The sequence below is a fragment of the Clupea harengus genome, chromosome 19 (assembly GCF_900700415.2).
Source record: "Clupea harengus chromosome 19, Ch_v2.0.2, whole genome shotgun sequence".
NCBI classification, from domain to species: Eukaryota; Metazoa; Chordata; class Actinopteri; order Clupeiformes; family Clupeidae; genus Clupea; species Clupea harengus.
In genome coordinates this window covers 4,562,683-4,571,687 of record NC_045170.1, presented here as the reverse complement: position 1 = coordinate 4,571,687, position 9,005 = coordinate 4,562,683, and the positions used below count along the sequence as shown (strand labels likewise).

The window sequence follows — 9,005 nt, the reverse complement described above, 5'->3', positions numbered from 1 at the left end:
TTCCAGCCAATCCCTTAAGGCCACCAACTGTCCTAAATCCAGAACATGGACATTCTCAGAGTGAAATCTGTCTTACAACTTTAACTAAAGTCTTCAAAAGTAAGTGCTGGGGTCTTCAGAACTTATTCCACAAGAAAGCTCTCGAATCAGGCAGAGTTCAATGCAAAAATATGTATTTGCCAGTAAACACCAACAGCAAACCAAAGTGATATCCTGGGATTGTACTGGAATTTTACACTCTTTGTTCTTTCTTTTTACACATGAAGGGACCGGTATAGTTAATAAGAATATGCCATAGTCAATAATTCAAGTATCTTATACCTAGTTATTGAATTTTGAATTACAGAATTTGTACAAAAAAACATTGTAAAGATTTTGGACCGAGACTTTTGAACTCTGAACCTTGTAAACATAGGTGTTGGCTATACATATGTGAGTTTAGCATTCAGAAAGTGTGTGTGGTTTCACTACTACATATTTATAATAGCAGAGTGACCTGTGCCTCTCCAAAATGTGTGACCCTACTAACACCTCAGACAAGAACAATGGCCATTACATAATGGGCCTGGAATGTCTTTGTGGCCCACTACACCCACAGGTTTTCTCGCCACACCATGGCCCAATAGAGATCACTCAATCACCATTACTTATCATATGAATAGCTGTCATTTGCTAATGAATGGGTCCTTAGGAGCAGAAACCTCACACAGACTGAAATGTGCAAGAGATGAGCTGTATTCTCCTTACAAAGTGCTTATTTATATTTTATTCAAGTTTCATGTGGGTTTTCTTTATATGTCTCTAGGACAAAAACTTGCGGAGTTTTGACAACAAGAAAAACAGTCCCAGAAGCATTTAAGCATTTTTATTTGTGCCTACACATTGATTTTCTTAACCCAAGTTAAAATCATTGTATGAAGTGTTACAATTACGAGTAATATTTTTAACGGAACAAAGTCTTCATCCTTAGTGTATGTGTTTAAGGTAAATAAAAATTCCCTGAGTAATGATCTCACAAGCAGCAGAAGTGCTTTTAGATCAAAAGGGGGAGGGGCTGGGGTTGAGCTTCAGAGAGTATTGAAAAAAAAAAACAGAATAGGTTCTCTTGTAGAAAGTGCTTATTCTACCAGTAATGCATACCTTAATAAGATGATAACTGCAGAATGTGTTTTCTCAAAACAGGTCTTAGCTGCTGAATTTCTGACTTCAAATGATCGAGGAGCACTGAATGAATTAAGGAATGCCTTAAATGGTTTGGCATTCAAGTGCCATTGGAATCTGGATAAAAAAAGGGATTTTATGAGATAATTCTGTAACAAAATTTGTAACTAACTCTGTAAACCGATTGATTCCTTTCTCTTAGGGATGGACACATCTGTCTCCTGAGCAAGCGAATGAATGTGTGTGTGTGCCTGTAGGCTGGCCAGCCATCGTATGAATGAATGAATGAACTTACAGGACTGTTTAACCTACATTTGACCACTGACTTTGTCTTTAGGTGAAATTGTTTGAATTGAAGGAAATTTAAAAACTTTTTATTTCTTTCAATCATTCCATTTCTTTCAAACATTCAGCTTCTTTCAAATCCCCACTCTCAGTTCTTTATTTGGTTATTATGGGTCTGTCTGGATTTTTTCTTGTAGATGCAAATGCCCAGACCTTGCAGGTAACAGGATGATGTGATGACCCTTGTCTGATGTGATTTAAGATGTCTGGTGAGAAGTCTCTTGTTATGACAAATGTTGAAACCTGATTTTGTTTGCGAAAAAGGGCGCCACGCTCATTAGCATCCAAATGGTTATTCTGGGCGCAGACCTTGCTGTCTGCAGCCTCTCACACCCAGAAAGAATCTTAAGTATTAATTATGTTAACAGAAACATTTTTGCACCCGTCTTATGGAGATGGGCAACACCATTGGGCTTCCTTTGATCACAGAGAGCCTGTTGCTTAGAACTGCTTCTTTCAGAGACATCTTGCTAGTTTCAGGTAATTGAAGAACAGATGAAGGACAACTGCCCCATTCAGCGCCTCGCCACAATGTCAACAGAGGGAATAGCAGAACCGTTGGAACTTCAAACAAACGCCATGCAGCATCTCGCCAGGACGTCGAAAGGGGGACAAACTCCACAGCCACAGCCACAGCCCATCAACCCAGATCAACACCTCTGGAATCCACAGGACCACGGCAACACCTGAACCGATGACCACCACTTCCCAAGAAGAGTTGACGGGGACACCTCAAAGAAACGGCAATCTCCTGATATGCTAAGAGATGCATAGGTGGAATGACCCCATATGGAGCAAAGACCACAGGAGGGAAACAACTGAGAAAAGCCAAGCGTCACAGACACACACACACACTAACAAGCACAAACACACACACACGTCCTACCCTCTCCCAAGGAAAGTCAACCCTTGCTTTTAAACAAAGGCAAGACACAATACACAGAGAAGACCACATGAGGCGAAGAACTGAAACATCAACACAAACACACACACGGACACTCGCTCACAAACACACACTTAACTGTACCAACCGTCAACCCACATAACAATAAAGTAATGCCACATTCCATGTACCTCTCAGTAACCAGAAAGGAAATGTTTTAAGATGTTGTGACACTATAATGTATCTCCCATAATCCGTTATCTTCTGCACTATTGTTTAATCCTAACATTTTCATTTTAGCTTAGTTTACCTTAGAGTTAACATGTGTAATTAAGTTTGTTCTGTGTTCTCACCGCTTGTAAACTGCATTTTCTGAATGGGTACCATGTACATATATGTATTACTTCTGTTATATTTCTCTGCTCTCACGGCTGAGACAGGATGGTTATGTTGACATAACATCGGGAAGGAATTTTGTCCCTAAATCAGAGGTCCACCAATTGGCGAAAAAGCGTGGGTTTCACCTTCCCTCGTGAGAGAATGCCACATTTATGAGACGGAGACTGAACAAAGCCACTCACTCAAGAAAAAGAAAAAGAAAATAGTTAAATGATCTGATGTTTAAGACAGACAGTCTTAAAAAGGGGGAATGAAGGGACCGGTATAGTTAATAAGAATATGCCATAGTCAATAATTCAATGTATCTTATACCTAGTTATAATTGTTACTTTTATTTGGATTTAACTAGCATGTAAACATCCTGGGTGAAGGTATTTTGGGTTGACCTGAGGAGTGAGGTGAGACAAGACTTCACCTCCCCTCCCCCGGTCGAGACAAAGAGCTTGCACATGGCCTATTTGAATAGACGGTAACACCCCTTAATATCAGTGTATGTAACAGACTGTCCCTCTAGGAAAGATTTAGATATGCTGAGGTGAAGTTCTGTGAGGGAGGATGGATCTTCAAGTCTCTGTCTCACCGTGGTCGGCCGCCATTGTACAAGAATTAACCTGAAGCCATGACTGACAAACCTAAGACTGAATCTTATATATATGGTATACATCTAAATACTATTACACACAGCAAAACTCCTCTTTATCATATCAGAAGTTTATCTTTGTTTATCCATCCCATAGGTTGTATTCATCTTATTAAATGGGGAGGGCTTTTGGTTCTGGAAATAACTGTATCATATCTGGGAATACCGAACCCCTGCTCTCCAACCTAATGTCAGCAAAAAGGCAATCAGTGGATGACCCTGACCGAACTTTCACTCTTCCCTGTGTGACGGGCCTGTGTGTGTACTCTCTGTGTGTGCACTCTCTGTGTGACGGGCCTGTGTGTGTACTCTCTGTGTGTGTACTCTCTGTGTGTGCACTCTCTGTGTGACGGGCCTGTGTGTGTATTTGTGCTGAATTTAATAATAAAGGACTCCACCTCCAATAACACACATAGTCCATGACAAAACTTCTGCAGGACTGACACCTACATCTCCAGTGTGTAGTTCATAGACATTGACACAGTGACTGGTTACACATCAAGCCCTCTCCCCTCATCTGAAGACATCTAAACACAAGGAAACCCAGCATTCACTTATCCAAGTAATACCAGAAGAGAGACATGATGCCGTTTCTGAAACTCATCAAATGTCTTTGTGGTAGAAACTTTCAGGCAACAAAGGTGTGAGACTGCAGCTTTATTCACGGCACCGGGGAAAGTTACAAGCAATACAAGGTAAAAGTAACATATCCAAAGCTCTGATAATATATTCCTCACGTTACTCTATAGAAGGAATTTATGTCCACACCATAAGGTATGATATATTCATAAGAACTCAGGGACAGAAAAAGGAGAGCATTTCAAACTTAAACACATGAAAAATAAAACTTGTCTCAACTAAGCACATTGACTATTGTAAAACACAAAATGATCCCACATCTTCTTCATAAAAGTACTGCTAAAAGAAACAGTCACAGCCACACAAACACGCGGTTAATGTAAGATAATAAAAAAAAAACTCATTGAAGTTTAAGACGTCTTGAAGTTGAACATTAATGCCACCTTAAAGCAGTTATAGACTATCACTGCAGCCTGCCAGCCTGGTATCCTGTAGCTCCAGTGCAGGTGATGAAGGTTGATTTAGGTGATGAAGAGTCTGGCACCAGTTGCGTCTCAAGAGCCCATAAGGAATACAAGGCTACAAGGACTCGCTGGTTGCAGCCGCGTGAACCCTACGAGCCTTAGGCAAAAGAAAGAGAACACCACATTTATAGTTTTACAAACTGACGCTGAAATAAGTATGTGTGTGTTTTACTCACAGAGGTGTTCGGTTCGCCATGGGGATCACCTGAGAGACAGAAAGGTGGAGTTGAATCAGTTAGAAATACAATAAAGAGTGTGTAGATCAGTGTGTATCTACAGTAACTGAGACAGATAGAGTTGAATCAGTCACAGTAAGATAAACATCAGTAGAGTTAAGAGTGTGTAGATCAGTGTGTATCTACAGTAGCTGAGACAGATAGAGTTGAATCTGTCACAATAAGATAAACGTCAGTAGAGTAAAGAGTGTGTAGATCAGTGTGTATCTACAGTAGCTGAGATAGATAGAGTTAAATCAGTCACAGTAAGATAGACATCAGTAGAGTTAAGAGTGTGTAGATCAGTGTGTATCTGCAGTAATCCACTCACCTGATCTGATCCTGTAAATGACTGCAACTATGATCACAGCCACAAACAGACTGATAGTGGTAGCAACTTTAACAGCCACATGGACCACTGAGAGAAAGAGAGATAGAGAGAGAGAAGTTGTACAGCGAGAGTAAGAAACGGATAGAGAAAGAGGGAAGAAGAGAGAAAATAAAGAAACAAAGGGACAAATAAGAGACTTCATCATAAAATCTGTTCAGCTGGAGCACAAAGAATGATAGTATATAAAATGGCTAACAGTAGTATGTGTTAATCAAGTTAATGAAGATACTGTGAAGATACAGCGAGATACATCAAAAGAATGGAGCAAAGAGACTGCATGAGAGACTGAACTATATAGAGAATGACACAGAGAATGACATCATATAAGAATAGAAATGACACAGAGAATGACAGCATATAAGAATAGAAATGACACAGAGAATGACATCATATAAGAATAGAAATGACACAGAGAATTACATCATATAAGAATAGAATTGACACAGAGAATGACAGCATATAAGAATAGAAATGACACAGAGAATGACAGCATATAAGAATAGAAATGACACAGAGAATGACATCATATAAGAATAGAAATGACACAGAGAATTACATCATATAAGAATAGAATTGACACAGAGAATGACAGCATATAAGAATAAAAATGACACAGAGAATGACATCATATAAGAATAGAAATGACACAGAGAATGACATCATATAAGAATAGAAATGACACAGAGAATGACAGCATATAAGAATAGAAATGACACAGAGAATGACATCATATAAGAATAGAAATGACTCAGAGAATGACATCATATAAGAATAGAAATGACACAGAGAATGACAGCATATAAGAATAGAAATGTATGAAATGTAGATGAATGTAGAAGAAATGTAGATCTGGATTGTAAATTGAAACAGATTAATGTCACTCATCATTGATGTTGATGAAACTATAGAAGCACTTGGCAACTTCACACTAAAACCCAAATGGATCCAGTCATCTTTGTATCCCAGCTGTAGGAGACTACAGGCAGAGGTGCCTTTCCTACTGTGCTAAAGGTGTAGTGATGCAGGTGTGAGAAGCATGTTTGTGTGAGGTCATGCAAATAGCGGTGTTTCTGTCTTGCAAACACACGGACACACACACACACCGAAACACACGCACACGCACACGCACACACGCCACACACCACACACACACCACACACACACAACACACACACACACACCACACACACACACACACACACACACACACACACACACACACACACACACACACACTCTCTCTCTCTCTCTCTTACCTGAAGAGTGGGTGATGTGTAGCTGTCTTGATGAGGTTCCACTGGTTGTGCTCTCAGGACTGGAGGATGGTGCTGAGGTGGAGGTTTTAAAATCGCCCAGTCCTACAATAGAAAATCCCAAAGACTATAGTCATATAGTATATGCACTGGATTCACAACAGTGTAATATTATGGTTACAAGCATTCATATCAGTGTTAAAAACATTCATGGTATGTGACAGAACCCTCACATCTTTTCAATACTTCTTTTGTTGATAAGTGAAATTAAAAGTGAGTTATCATCTCTAACCTTTCACTCTGATGGTGTGGGAGACAGAAGTCTGAACCTGTCCTCCTGAAGTCACCTGGCATGTCCGAGTATGAACAGGGTTTGGACCTCTGAGCTCCTCAGTCAGTGTGATAGAAATGGGAGATGAGGTTCTGATCTGTCGATAGCTATTGTTCTGCAGCTCTTTCCCTGTGTCATCCACCCAGCTCAGAATAAATTCATCTCCATCGTGGTTAGATGCGTGCAGGATGCAGTGGAGAGTCACATTACTGTCTGCCTCCATCTCAGTCTGACTGGGGGAAGCAGAGACTACAGGAGAAAATTACATTATCACACTACATCAGGTTTAGCATACAGCAGATACTTGCATTCAAACCCAGTAATGTGAGTTTAAAGGTTTATTTAAAGAGTAGTTTTAACATTATTAAGGACATTATTTTTACATTTATTTCATTATTTAGGAAATATTTACATGCATCAGACACTTTTATCAAAGCAACTTACAGTGTAAGTGCAGATATATAATTTCCCTGATCAGTATGTGTTCTCCCTGGGTATCAAACACATGGCGTTGGTGCTCTTAGCTACCAGTCAGCTACAGGTGCTTTTATGGAGTTTTGTCTTTAACTGGTGAGCTAATCACTGAAAGCCAAAAGCAAACTAGCTTGCATACTGATTTATTTCAGTGAGTTTATGTCTCCTTGACATGACCATACAAGATGAAAATGTATTTGAGTTTGCCATTAAGAACAGGTGACATACAAAACCTTAAACAAAACAGTTATAAACTGAAGGATACCTCAAAACACAGACTAAATATATCCAACAAGCCCATTTTACTGAGCACCTGATTGCCTGAAAGCAACAACAAATAAAACAGCAACAATAACACCTACCTAAGTACATGCAGAGAGACAAAAGCGCTCTCTCCATGTAGGGGTCCACCTACTCTCAGATACTGCTGACAGAGGTAGAGTCCAGCATCCTCAGGGGTGACATCAGTAATGTGGAGTGAACAGTCAGAGAGCAGACTCAGTCTCTTAGCTCTGTTTGTCTACATCAGGATTCATCTTTCCATGGAGGATCAATTTTACACCAGATCTCCATTCATCCCACACAGTAGAAGAGCAGTTTGGATAAACCACATTACTGCAGTGAAGAGTGGCATTCCCACCCACACTTGAGAAGACTTGAGTGTCTCCTTGGACACCTGAATGATAAATGAAATCACATCAGTCAAAGCTAATGCTAATGTCGTGGTACATTTTCAGGCTTGGATCACTTGGACTTGGTTGCATATTAGATACATAGATATCTCAGTGCTTTGTTAGACTACCATAGAGGTTGCATATTAGATACATAGATATTTCAGTGCTTTGTTAGACTACCATAGAGGTTGCATATTTAGATACAGTAAATAGATACTTCATTCATTATATGAATGGTTAATGAATAAACAGTTATCTTAAATGTTACAAGTGTCAGTGAAACTGAATGTTATATACAACCCAAATAAATAAGTACAACCGCACACAATAGCAAGTGAACAATACACAGGTTGGACGCCAATTATACCAAATTCTCTTAAATGACCAAATAAACCTGAATGCATGAGATAGAAATAACATAACCTTAGATGAATAACCAAACTTGAAATGAATATGAGAGAAATGGTGAATGAGAGACAGAAAGAGCAGAAGAAGAAGAGAGAAGGAACAAGAACAAAGAGCACAGAGCACAGAGGCAGCAAGACAAAGAGCACAGAGCCAAAGGAGCCACAGGAGCCAAAGAAGGACAAGAGGAAAAGAGGAAGAAGAAAGGAACCGCCAAACCCACTTAAAGTGGTTTTGTACCTCAAGAACCCAGTTGCCTATGCATTTGCCCACCAGCCAATCCCTTAAGGCCACCAAACTGTCCTAAATCCAGAACTGAATGAACATTCTCAGGAGTGAAATCCTGTCTTACAAACTCTTAACTACAAGTCTTCAAAAGTAAGTGCTGGGGTCTTCAGAACTTATTCCACAAGAAAGCTCTCGAATCAGGCAGAGTTCAATGCAAAAATATGTATTTGCCAGTAAAACACCAACAGCAAAACAAAAGTGATATTGTACTGACATCTTGTTCTTTCTTTTTCCCATAGGTTGCATTCATCTTATTTAATGGCTTTTGGTTCTGGAAATAACTGTATCATATCTGGGAATACCGAACACCTGCTCTCCAACCTAATGTCAGCACAAAGGCAATCAGTGGATGACCCTGACCGAACTTTCACTCTTCCCTGTGTGACGGGCCTGTGTGTGCACTCTCTGTGTGTGTACTCTCTGTGTGATGGGCCTGTGTGTGT

General features: G+C 39.8%; 1 long non-coding RNA gene across 1 annotated transcript in view; it reads right to left on the bottom strand.

Moving 5' to 3' along the window:
* Window positions 1-7,729: 7,729 nt before the first annotated feature.
* Window positions 7,730-9,005, bottom strand: part of LOC116224988 — a 2,656-nt gene continuing 1,380 nt past the window's right edge. Inside the window, exon 2 of the long non-coding RNA XR_004165849.2 lies at window positions 7,730-7,871. This is a non-coding gene — a long non-coding RNA (uncharacterized LOC116224988). The remainder of the gene's footprint in view (window positions 7,872-9,005) is intronic.